Source organism: Xyrauchen texanus, chromosome 38 (genome assembly GCF_025860055.1).
Source record: "Xyrauchen texanus isolate HMW12.3.18 chromosome 38, RBS_HiC_50CHRs, whole genome shotgun sequence".
NCBI classification, from domain to species: Eukaryota; Metazoa; Chordata; class Actinopteri; order Cypriniformes; family Catostomidae; genus Xyrauchen; species Xyrauchen texanus.
In genome coordinates this window covers 3796447-3810149 of record NC_068313.1, presented here as the reverse complement: position 1 = coordinate 3810149, position 13703 = coordinate 3796447, and the positions used below count along the sequence as shown (strand labels likewise).

At 37.3% G+C, this 13703-nt stretch overlaps 1 long non-coding RNA gene across 1 annotated transcript; it reads left to right on the top strand.

Moving 5' to 3' along the window:
- Positions 1-2568: 2568 nt before the first annotated feature.
- On the top strand, positions 2569-9487 carry LOC127632193 (uncharacterized). Its single transcript, XR_007969061.1, has 5 exons — positions 2569-2973; positions 3445-3514; positions 6245-6451; positions 8233-8292; positions 8789-9487. It is a non-coding gene; the product is annotated as an uncharacterized LOC127632193 (long non-coding RNA).
- The last annotated feature ends 4216 nt before the right edge of the window (positions 9488-13703 follow it).

Genomic DNA, 13703 nt, shown 5'->3' with positions numbered 1-13703 from the left:
AATAACAAATTATTACTCGTAATCGTGGACCGTTTTTCTAAGTGGACAGAAGCTTTCCCGTGTGTGAGGGAAAATGCTAAAACAGTGGTAAAAATTCTGGCAAAAGAAATAATACCAAGATTTGGCATTCCAACCGTTATTGAGAGTGACAATGGCACTCCGTTCATGTCCAAAGTTACGCAACTACTCGCAAAGGAATTGAACATAAATTGGCATTTCAACATACCCTACCACCCACAGTCGGCGGGCGTCGTTGAGCGAACGAATCGTACATTAAAAGAACGATTGAACAAAGCCTGCACCGAAACCGGAAGAACATGGGTTGATGTTCTACCAGCTGTGTTGACTGAACTCAGAATGTCACCATCTTCTGTTGTTAAATTCTCTCCATTTGAAATACTAATGGGTAGGCCTTTCCCGACCCCTTGGGTCAAAGGCCGCGCTGGCTTTCTCTCCACAGGTGACACGGAGGTGGTTATTGCGGAATATGTGGATTCCCTCATTAAGACATTAAATGGCATAAATGGTGATGTCTCTCTCTCTCTCTCTCCCTCTGCCTGCAGAAAGTGAAGCTTGCTCCAGAGGAGGGCCTTACTGATTCAGGGTGAACGGTGAAAGCACTGGAGGAGCTGAACACGCAGCGCCAGTGCCCAACCGGGAATCTTTGAATTAGGAGGACCTGAGGAGGGACCCGGAATAGTCAACATGAAAATATTCCTACTGACGCTCTGCATATGCCAGGCGGTTATGCTTGCCTTTACCCGTTCGGTGTTAACATAACAGCAAGGAGTCACGAGTGTAATTCCAATTCCCAGAAACAATGTATGGTGGTTATGATTGAACTACACCGCTGGTGGTAAACAATGTATAGTGTGCTCTAGATCGCCAGCATCAATTTCTTATGTCATCCCTGTACCAATGAATACATCAACATGTTTAACTCATCAGGATGAGCTGGTTAAGAAAGGCCTCCATGTTTGAACTATACAATCAATCTGCCCATAACCGGGACTAACAAAACAACTCGAACTTGCACTGACCCTAATGCCATAGCCGTGCTCCAGGAGGAGTCAATGTGTCCTTTTAACTGTTTACTTTACAGGGCCAGTGGACGTGTTAACGAAACTATACTGGACAAATCCCGATGTACAAACTGGCCAGTGCCAGGTGCCAGTCCACCCAAGCTAGTTTCCTGGATCAAGTTTAATAAGACTGAATGTTATAAATTCTCAGATACGGGTAACAGAACTTCATTACATAAAAAATGGTTTCGGATCAAATACTGTTCTCAGGTGAGGTGGATCGAGGCTGTAGAAACATATTCACATCAAAGCATCGGTTTACCCACACAAAAATTTCACAACATGAGGGGGGTTGCAGATATGTGGTGGGTATGTTCTGGTAATGATTCAAAACTTCTTGTCGCACCTCCTACACCATTCGATGGTTTGTGTTTTATGGTAATGTTACAGGAAGATGTTTCTGTTATGAAGGTACGGGTGAACACCCGGATACGAAGGTACCTAGAAGGTGATGCCTCAAGTGACCCTGAAGTATATTTAGACAGTGTTGGACAGCCTAGAGGTATTCCAAACCAGTACAAAGCCCGAAATGAAATTGCTAGTGGTTTTGAATCCATCTTTTTATGGATAACCCCAAATAAAAACACTGAGTGGATCAATTACCTCTATTATAATCAGCAGCGTTTTTTTAATAAAACTAAACGGGCCTTCGATTTGGTGAAAGAACAATTACATGCAGCAAGTGAAATGACTAAACAGAATCGTATAGCTTTGGATTACCCCTTGGCTAAAGATGGGGGAGTATGTAAAATGTTTGGTGACAAATGCTGTACATACATTCCGGGTCACACTGATGATGATGGAGAATTCACGAAAGTATTGAAGGAAATGGATAGGTTGAATAAAGAGTTAGCAGGTAACGCCGGTCATCAGAGAATATGGGGAAACTTTTTCAATATGTTTGGGTGGTTCGCACCCTGGATGTCTTCCATTATATCGATTGGTGTATGTATTATACTTATGTTGTTATTTGGCCTATGTTTGCTACAATTACTAATGCAAAAGATGAATGTGATGATAAACAGCCATAATATCGCCATGCTCCATTATATAGGTGTACCTAATACTGAAGTTGGTTGAGAAGGCTACGTGATCCTTCCAGGATCAAAGTGGGCATTGTGGAATAATTAAGGCTTCTCAACAACTTCTCTGGTGATGTAATGTGGAATAATGAAGGCCTCTTTTAAACTTCTTTTGTTGGGTAGCTGCAGCTGTCCCGTTCTAAAGATGTTCTAAGGAATCTGTTTCTTGTCTCTCATGTTTCACACGTAGCTTCAAACATGTATGTCACCCCCATATAAGGTAAAGAACTATTTCATTGGTGAGGGTCCAGTGGAATGTGGTTTTCTGGATCATAAAACCACATGCTGAAGCAATAAACTTTGAAGAAGGGATTTGATACCACTGAGTCTGTGTCATTTCTTTCTTCCCTCAGCTGAGCCGTATCGAGACGGGGATTGCAGATCAACAAATAAATTAAATACATTGGATGACAAAATTATCTAACAGTTAGCTTCTAACTTCAACTGCTTGTACACGTTTGTTGATTTATCAGTTTATCATAAACGTGTCAATCATACTTTCTGCTGTTGGTGTTGGTTATGGAGCAGAAAGGGGCAAACCAACTATTAGTTAAAAAAGCACTCTGTTTAAAGCTCCAAACGATACCCAATTATCTGAAACTAGTGATAATATTGTTATTCTGTGTTCTGTGTGTGTTATTTTGGGCCACTGCTAAAGCAATGAGTTATTAATATTATTCTGCATATGTGGAGACTGACTTGACATGATATTTTGTACTAGGGGACTAAATCCTCTCCAAGATACAGAACAGCACGTGAAGTTGGACAAAGATAAAGACACACATGGAGATATATCAATCACACCAAAGGTAAGATGTTTTTGTAAACCTTTTGTCTCTTAATGCAAGTTGAGCTCTGTTATGTTAAAGAATGCTCCATCAGACATACGGAAAACAACAGATAATTTATGTGTTTTATTTTTTGATAAAATTTTTTATCTTAATATTTTTGAATAGTTACTGGATTTTTCCTTTGGACTTTTCCAATCTCTTTAGAATATGTACTTTTCTATGTTTATGTGTTGTTTATATTATTTAAGTGTAAAGTTCAAATGCTAACATTTATGATTTCTTAATTAGTGATAATAAAAAGTAAAAACTGTATCAAATAATAAAAAGAACTATTAGACAAGCTGTTTTGGTTAACAGATTCCCATTGCTTTATGTGTTTCATTTTAAATACATAGTTTTGCATATTAATTTGGCACACAATGTAATTTCAGAGTTTGTTTACTGCTTGTTTACCATTACTGCCATTTAACAGTTGTGTTTTTTTAATAGGGCGAGGTGTATTTGCAAAAGGCTTTATTTTGAAAGGTTCGTTCTTGAATCCAGAGGAATCTTGTATAAGGTATCAGACTACAATCATTTTGGTACAATATTAAATTAATACACAAACATCTCCATACAGAGAAATGATTCCTGGGGCCGGTTGCACCAGCTGAGCGTAACTTCAATCTTAGCCTAGTTGTGGTGTAAATTGGCACTAAGTCACAATTTATGCACTACTAAATATTTGAGCATTGCACCATTAATCTTAGGTATGACGTAACCCTACATATAAACTAAATATTTACGGCAGACTCTGACCAGGAGTAAAGGATGAAATAAAAAAGCAGACTCATTTAGTGACATCAATGAGCTCATGTTTTGATTGACAGGCATCAGCCCTTTCGACATATATGATGGTGTTTACACATTTACGGGAGAGAGAAAAAAAACGTATTTTTACGTTTAAGCATGAAACTGTTCTAACGGTGCAGTTTTCAGGATTCATCACCCGGTGTGAAGTTTCAAAATATACAAAATATATAAGAAATTCAAATGTTTCCAGCCTGTTGTAATAGTATTTATTTATCATACAGTTCCTATATATTGTTATTTACACAGGGAAAATATACTATTTATTAAATCTACTTTTATTATGTATTGTATTTTAATGGGGATATAATTTATTACAGCTGACAGTTACGTGAACATCAACCGTAATAAGATCAAATTGAAGTTAACGGCTTTTTAACACTTCTGTGTGTAAATGTGAAGGCTGCCTATTGGATAAATACAAGTAAACATCATATTATGAGACTATGCATCACTTTACGGAGAGCTTACAACCTACTAGTGAAGTCTTGCCTTAAGAACAGGTGGATCCACCAAATTAAGCACAGACTTAGTTTCAAACTAACTAGTAGTTACTGGGGTTGCAGCGGTATACCGGTTTCACGGTATACCACGGTTTGAAGATGGACGGTTATCATACCATGTGCATTTGCTTATCTACGTTATTGAGAAAAAAATTCAACCGGACGGAGAATCTCACCTGCGCATCTTTTTTCCTTCTCTACTGTCTGTCAGACTCGTCAACTTGCGCCACACATACAAATGCAGCAGATGTCAGACAGAAGCGAGGTGAGGGGGTCTGACATTAGTGTGAGTTAAAGCAGTGTTTCTCAACTGGGACAGCAGGGAAAGAACAATGCCATGGTTTTCCCAAGTGATCGACTATTTAAGACTGCCGAGGCAGATTTAATGATAATCTCGCTAACAGCTAAAGGCTTCTCATCTGCACTTTTGTGAGTGTAACGATCTCGCGATCATGATCTGCTCTTCTCTCTGGCCCGCGCGTGCAACAACTGGGCTTCCCTCGATATTGCGAAGCGCAGACATCAAAACTGATGCGACCAATTTCAATTCTAGCGAGAGTTTTCTAGTTTAAAGTGTTACGGGGATTGTCATTTCGAACCTCTCAACAGTAGCAGCCCTGACATGCCAAACAGCGCTGAGGAGGAAGAGTAACACTGTGATATGCGCCAAAAATAAATAAAAAATTACACACCATCACCTTTACAAATTTCTTTCATGATTTTACATGAGTAACAGTAACTGTTATATTTTTTTTTATACTATATTATTATTATAGTTTCATATGATATAATCTAAAGGTAGAATCTATTAGACCTCATTTTATATCAACAGTGGCAGCTGTAGTTAAAGTTTCAAGATGTGCTTCAGCTGGAATTTATTTTTCATAAATACTGTAATTTATTATTATATTACTATTGTTTAAGACTAGCACACTGACCTAACCATGATAATGAGGAGCCTTTCCTTCTGTGTAATATGTGTATAAATATAATATTAATTAACAAACGGGATAATAATGGGCTCATATAAGTAAATATGCTCTTCAATTTTTAAAAGGGGGAGAGACAACTTCCTGTAGATTTTGACATCATCAACAAAAATAATGTACATGATGCATGTCCTTGTACTGGAAAACCATGAACAAAACTTTACAACATAAAAGGAAATGCAACCCAGGATACATTAAATACAGGTTATGTTTAATCTATGGCAGGTCGACACTTGATGTCCAATGTAAAATCTGTCCTGAAGCAAAACTAGTTGAGAAGCACTGAGTTAAAGTTACAGACAGGAGCGTTCTACAGTATATGTTAACAGTTAATAATCAGAGGACATTACTTTAAAAGCTCACACAGCTGATGTTATTTTTCATTTAGTAGTTCATTTAACATGTAAACTAACATGCTTTAGTTATATAACATGTTATAGTTACATGCTATTTTTATCATGTTTATAATTCTGTTTATTATAATTCTGTTTATTATAATTCTGTTAGCTTTCTTATTAGTTCTATTTATTTATTTTCAAAAGAGAGACTTTTTTTTACACTTCAATAAAATAAATGGTTTCAAGTTTCAATTATAATAAAGTGTTTGCTCAAAAATAAATAAAATAATCCTGTTTTCACTTTTAATATTAATTGTGTGAAACCGTGATATTTTCTGAGACTGTTATCATATCGTGAAAATCTCATACCATTGCAACCCTACTAGTTACTAAGCCCAACTTACATGAGAACTTACACAGCTGGTGCAACCCTGCCCTGGTGAGTAGCCTGTATTGTACTGTATGTTAGCCCATGTGCATCTTTTGAAATGAAGCCAAATCACACATGCAGATATCTGGGGCAGGCTGACATGCTTCCAAAAGATGTGTTCTCTTCTAGAGCTTAATGTTAGTTAACAATTTTAACAGTTGATTTTTATGACCCCTTTAGCATTGATGCTTCAAGCGTTGACAGATCACTTGGGAGACTAGTGAATGATGAGCAGAAACCCAATGCAAAGATGAAAAAGAAGTGGGTGGTATGCCCCATCTTTTTTTATTGGCCGTTATGGATGGAAGGGAAGTTCGAGAGATTACTTATGACTATGGAGGTGTTGACTTGCCATGACATTCCTGCCATGGACAGGAAATGCCCAAGGTAGAGTACCACTGACTTTTATCGAATAAAGTATTTTTAATAGTGATTAGTAGTGTTGTCACGGTATCATAATTTCAGTAGTCTGTACCAATACCAGTGAAATTTCACGGTACTCGATACCATTTTAGGTACCAAAACACACAGGTTACTAAACAACACTCTTATTAACAAAGTCTATAAAACATCAGCAGCAGAACTAAGAACAGAAATATGCCATTGAGCAACACTTTCATTTAAATATATTATTTTTTAATTATAACAAAACTGTACAATGTATGCTTAAAGTATTTTTGAACACTTATATAAGATTTGCTTCAACTTTTGCAACTTTTAATTTAAGCTTTTACCAAGTACTAAAAAAATCCTAAATAAACAAGCATACAATAGAATTAATAAAAAACAATTTCCAAACTAATGTGCAAAGTGCTCTCTTATTAATAAAGCTGCATATTGCCAATTTTCTTCATGATAAGAAATGCACAGTGACATATATATATATATATATATATATATATATATATATATATATATATATATATATATATATATATATATATATATAGATATTATAATTAAATAAGTTTTAATCTATCTGCATTAATCGTCTGCTCTCGAGGGATGAGCGTCCTTAGATCGGGACATTCGCGCAACTCATAGAAGAGACACGACCACACAGAGAAATGCCCGTTTCTGAGTTTATAGTTATTAACATGATCTGCTTTTGTATTATTTTAACTTTAATAAAGCAATAACGCATTAAATATAACTGCATTTAAGATGTAACGCCGGGATGTTTCCTTTAAAGAGCTCCGCCTCCGCCTATTCCACAATGGTACATGCTTCTGAATGTACTTTTTTTATAATTCTCTAATACATTGGGATCTACATAAAATAAACAGGGAAAGTTTCTAGTGCATCTGGACTGATCAGTGTAATTCTGAACTGCTGCTCTCATGCGATATCGTTACAGTTTATTGTGATTTCATGTTACGTTAAATGAGATCAAACGACTATTCGACAATGAACATTTTTGTCATCGGTTTTGTATTTTCGACGATGTCGATAATGTCGACTAAACATTTCAGCCCTAATGTAAATGATAATATGCTTTTAAACTCACCTGCTTTATTTGCTTGAATAAATCCGGGTGTCTTTCATGTGCTTCATTAAGTTTGATGTGTTTCCTCCTATCGTCAGAAAATTGCGAAAGCAGCGTTTACAAACAGGTTTTTGCTGATTTATGATGTTTCCCTTTTCATCAGCCTCAAATGCAAATAATTTCCAAACCTGGCTTTTTCCACTTTTTTTTTCTCGGCAAGATTCAGTTGAGATTCCGCAGCAGCAGCTACTTTGCTTGTCATCTTTTGCTTGTTGCAAGCGTTCAAAATTTCCGCCTCTGTGTGGGAACCGGGTAGAAAGAGTACTCTGTACCCCGATACCTTCAGAAATTCTGGTATCGTAAATAATTTTTAGTTTTGAGTACCGGGGTACCGGTATTTTTGACAACACTAGTGAGTAGTGTTGAATGCATAGAATCTCTCTCACTCCCCCAGACCCCCATGGCTCCAGCTACTGTCCAGGACCACACCATCCCTTCAAACTATGGTGCTGAAAAAATTAATGACAATCAATTCTAAAAGTTATATTCATTCCTACAAAATGTGTCAAATTCTGTGTTTGTAGAAAACTGTATTTCTGTAGCAAATAATTCCATTGAGATAACTTTGTTATCTCTTTTGTTCCCCTCTCTCTTTGTTTCTCTCTTTCTGCCTCTCCATCAGCCCATGGCTCCAGCTACATTCCAGGACCAAGTCGTCTCTCCCACTGCCCCTCCTGAAGAGGTTTGTCAATACATTTGTCAACTTAGTTTGACACACATGAAGTGCTTTAATATGATCTGAAGTGAGAGTATCTTATTGCTACTGTATGTGACTAAGCAGTACGCTGCGGTTTTGTAACCCTTGTGTGTGTTTGTGTATGCTTACTCATTGTTAATGAAGCCATACATTTGGTATATGAGGACCCAATTTGGGATGAAACATTGTGAAGCCATAGTCTACTGTTTAGTCACATACAGTCGCCATATTCGGTCCTCATATACCAAATCATGTCCTCATAAACCATGAGTAAGCACACACACTAAACGCACACAAGTGTTATGCAGCCATAGTGTACAGTTTAGTCACATACAGTCGCCATATTCTGTCCTCATATACCAAATCATGTCCCCATAAACCATGAGTAAGCACACACACTAAACACACACAAGTGTTATACAGACATAGTGTACTGTTTAGTCATAATAACAAACAATTTTATGATCTTGTTTGTTTTCAGTGGATAACAGAGGTAAATGCACATCTGCAAGAACACCATGGATGAAAGCTGAGGTCAACTCTGTGATGTGACGCTTCAAATCTCATATCATGAAAGGTCGCTTGCCATCTAAGAGGGAATGTGAGGTGTGCAAAAAGTGTGAGCATCCAGCTCTACAAAACAGGACATGCCAAAATATCAGAGATTTTGTTTGAACCATTTAAACGTCAGTTGAACTAAATTGAATTTGTCCAAGGGACTAAATCTCTGTCACGTTTTCACTTGTGATTTTATTGTTTTTATTCCCATCACTGAGTGACAGTGTTTAACATGTTTACTCTCTGAATGATGCTGTTGAAGGTTTTAATGTAGATGTTTATTCCAATGGAACAAATTTTTCTAAATGACAATTTTTTTTTTTCCTCCCTCTTGTTGTATCATATGTGTAATATCATTGTTTACACATATGATACATTCCTGATATTCAATATTTTAAACAATCATCTCATCTAAAGCATCACCATCACAACTGCATTATGTCCCTCATATTTGTCTAGCAAATTTTAATAAATAAACGGATGACTACTATGATTAAATGAATCACAAAGAGTGGCCATTCATTTGTTCAATGAGCACTTGTCGATGTGCATGATACGAGATATTTGTGTCGGCTCTCCTGGAGGTGTCGTGACACAGAATTGTTTGCAGCATCAGATCTGCTGTTAAGATCAATCCAGAATCATGTACAATCAATTGGCTTTCAAGGATGTGTAGCGTCGTCATTATTAACACATGCTAACGATTGGGGTAAACGTTTTGTGACACTACATTTTTGCCTTAATTCTAATTTTCTCGACAAAGTGTTTCCAAACCGTGTTTTTGTGACATTTGAAGTATTGACATAGAGTTTATGCCCTAGAGTTAAATGGAAAAATATTGTCAACACTGAAAATCGCTGGATTGTGCATAAATGTTAGCGTAGCTATACCCCCTTCCAGGACCTGGCAGTGTGTTTTAAGAGGTTAAATATAATGTTATGTTTATATAGACCTTGTTTGTCGGTCCCCTTATACCAGGAAGTGGCTAGATTTGTGTGTTGTATGTAAACAGGCCTCATAAACCCCTTTGGCTCCATAAACCACAATCTGGCCCTGACCCCATAAGCCTGTGAAATGTCACATTTGTTTATTTATGTATGTTGTGAAAGTGAAATTTTATTTTTAAAGTGAGATTTGTCTTCTGTAGATCAAATAAAACATTTTGACATGAATTTTAAGTTGGCAGGATGATGGGAAAGGTGGGTCCCCGTAAACCACTGAAAAAACACATTGGTCTCATAAACTGTGTGTGCGTGTGTATATTTATCACTTTGTGGGGACCAAATGTCCCCATAAGGATAGTAAAACCCGAAATTTTGGACCTTGTGGGGACATTCTGTCGGTCCCCATGAGGAAAACAGCTTATAAATCATACTAAATTATGTTTTTTGAAAATGTAAAAATGCAGAAAGTTTTCTGTGAGGGTTAGGTTTAGGGGTAGGGTTAGGTTTAGGGGATAGAATATAAAGTTTGTACAGTATAAAAACCATTATGTCTATGGAAAGTCCCCATAAAACATGGAAACACTACTGTATGTGTGAGTGAGTGAGTGAGTGAGTGAGTGAGTGAGTGAGTGAGTGAGGTAGGCGTGCTGCGCTATGAACCTGACAACCCGAGTTCTATTCCCGCTCATGGCCAACACCAGTGACGATTATCTGTCCCGGGCCTCCCCTAGGTCAACTCAGCCTAAAATGAGTGTTAAAAACATCGTCACTGGGGACACAAAGGCGGTCGGGCGTGGTGCTGGCCACCCACCCCCTCATGTACTGTTCCGGCCTTCATAGGTGCTTGCTAACAGCACTTGCCCCACAGTCTGTTAAGCTAAATGGGGGATCTTTGTGTGTGTAAATATATATATATAATTGTTTTGACCACTTCATTATTTTATTGAATTTTTCTTTTCTTTTGGAGTGCAATTTTAATTTAGAAATGTATTTGATTTAAGTTTTTGTTTGTTTTTAAATTTAATTTAATTTTGAATGCAAAATCACTTAAGCAAGAATATTCACCGATCTCATCCCAGCGGATGCCCTAATTGGATATTGCTATATATATATATATATATATAGTGAAGGAGGGAACAAAACAAATTTATTCACACACATGGACAACGAAATACCCGACCGGTAGAAAATGCACAGATGAAGTGAGATGTTGACAACCGTTGAACAACACACATTTTAATTGCACTTAATTTTTTTCCAGTTTCATTTGAATTTTGTTAAAATAAATAAAAAATAAAGTTCAAAGTTTGAAATCAAGCTGTCTTTATTGTGTAGCCTTAACCCTAACCTTGATTAAAATGGTGGTAGTACCACCTAGTTTCCAACCAGTGGTAATACCAGATATGTTTTTTTCTTTTCTTTTTTTTTTTTTTCTGTTACCAACCAATCAAAACTTGGTCAACCAAGACTCTTCTTATCAACTAAGGTTTGGTCGACTATCAGGGGTGTGTGTGTGTGTTATAGTCCTAGTTGTACACATTATGGCTTGATAACATTTTTAGGGGTAAAAGGTACTAATTCAAAATCTTGAGTATTTTTTGTTAATCATTTAATTTTGTTACATATAAATATTTGATATTGGTAATGTTGCTATAAAAATATAAACTCATAAAGGTAAAAAAAAAATGTTTGAAATATTGCTCCTTAATGTAAAAGTTCATTTCTGACACAAATAGATGAAAAAAGTGGAATAACTCATTCTGAATTAAGATTCTGAATCATTATGGGCACATTACCACCTTAGTTGTGCATTATATTTCAACTCGTCTGTTGAAAATGATTACTTAAATTGAGAATCTAGTCATGTCTGAAGGGATTGTTATCACTGCACATTAAGCCTCACAGAGACCTTTAGTGACTGAATTCACAATATAGCACAGTCTCTCTAATACCCTACAGCTTAAGTATGTGTGGCTTGCCTTTAACGTTGTCTTTGGCTTCTCTGTGTCTGATGAAATGTAGGATATCTTTAGGATTTGCCACTCGATCTACAAACTTCTGACTGAATCGCATGGTGTTTGTTAAACACTTCAAAACCACCACTGTAATCCAACTGAGGAAGAGAGCATATGAAAGGGAGAAGAGAGATTAGACCATGATTCATAAAACGCTGCTGGTTATGCCAACCACGTCCAAGGCTACAGTGACGTGCGGTGATGTCTTAAAGAGGCTAGGCACTGAGTTATGAAAGCCAGATTACCTGATTTATTGTTTAAGCTAATAATACGTAATAACAGTGAACGTCACGCACAAGCGCAGCATATCAAGAAATGTACAAATCAGGATGTATATAGTGTACTCTCTCTCTCTCTCTCTCACACACACACACACAAGCGCGTAAACAGTGAACGTTACGCACAAGCGCGGCATATCAAGAAATGTACAAATCAGGATGTATATCGTGTATTCTCTCTCTCTCTCTCTCTCTCTCTCTCTCACGCACACACACACACAAGCGCACAGCCACATAGCCAATCTTTTCTTACATACCAATCAGTTTGAAATGATCGGATAATTTTTGGGCCCTTTTGCTGTACTAGTCCATCTAAGGCTGGCGTAGACCTCCCTCGTGCAATTAACTCATATTTGGAATTAAAATCGAGCATGGAAAAATTTCTTAATTCCTTGATTACAGCCGCTGCTTTCATTTTGATTTTGAATTTGACGGGGATTAGGCATGTACGCTAGCTGTGGTGTAATGACGTTAGCTACGCAAATGTCCAGGAATATCTCGATTTTAATTGGTCCATGTCTGAAACATAACGGAGATGATTACGGGCATAACATATTTACGTCAAAAGGCACAGCGGGTTTGTGCTTTTTGCCGTACATGTTAAAGAATACAGGATCGAAGTGCGCATGCGCAACATGGGTTTTCCGCTTGTCGTCTGCAATGAATGGACCGTAAAAGCACTGCTTATTCTACCATTTGTTTTTAGATGATTATGCATAACTGCAACATTTGTCATCATAACGTCTAAACAATTGGAATAACACACATATTGCATATATAAATCACAAGAATAAAAAGTAAAAATATAAATACAAGTTTATTATTTAATAAACATTTTATTTTTGAATTTTGGCAGGGTAGGCAGTGCCTAGTTTGCCTACCCAGACCGCACGTCAGTGCAAGGCTATAAATTGGAGGTGTGTTTGTTGGTGCCAGATGGGCTGGTTTGTGTATTTCTGTAACTGCTGATCTCCTGTGATTTTTCACACACAACGGTCTCCAGAATTTACTCAGAATGGTGTCAAAAACAAAAAATATCCAGTGAGCAGCAGTTCTGTTGACAGAAATGTCTTGTTGATGAGAGAGCTCAACAGGGGATGGCCAGACTGGTTCAAATTGACCAAGTCTATGGTAACTCAGATAACCGCTCTGTACAACTGTGGTGAGAAGAATATCATCTCAGAATGCTAAGTAACAGTATGTGTTTGGGTGTCTCTCTTTCTTTTACTTTGTCTGCTTCAGTCAGCACCTGCAATATGGGAGTTGTCTTTATCACATAGTAAGCTGAATACCTGAAAGAGAACTCCAGTTGTCATATCATTACCCTCCCTTCCCATGGAGAAGCGATATTTGGGGAATGAAGCAGCTTCAGGTAGCTGCGATTTACATTGGGGAGGTGGAAGTCCTTGATCGCTGACGCTACATCACTTTGTTATCAAAGCACACTCAGGTTGCAATGTAACCCCAGTTCCCTGTAAGGAGGGAACGATGTGCTGCCTCAGTTTCTGATACTTTAAGGAGATCTTTCCAGGACTAATGATCTCTGAAGCCCTTTACAATCAAGGTAATCTATTGGCAGGTCAGCTTAGCGTATGTTTGTT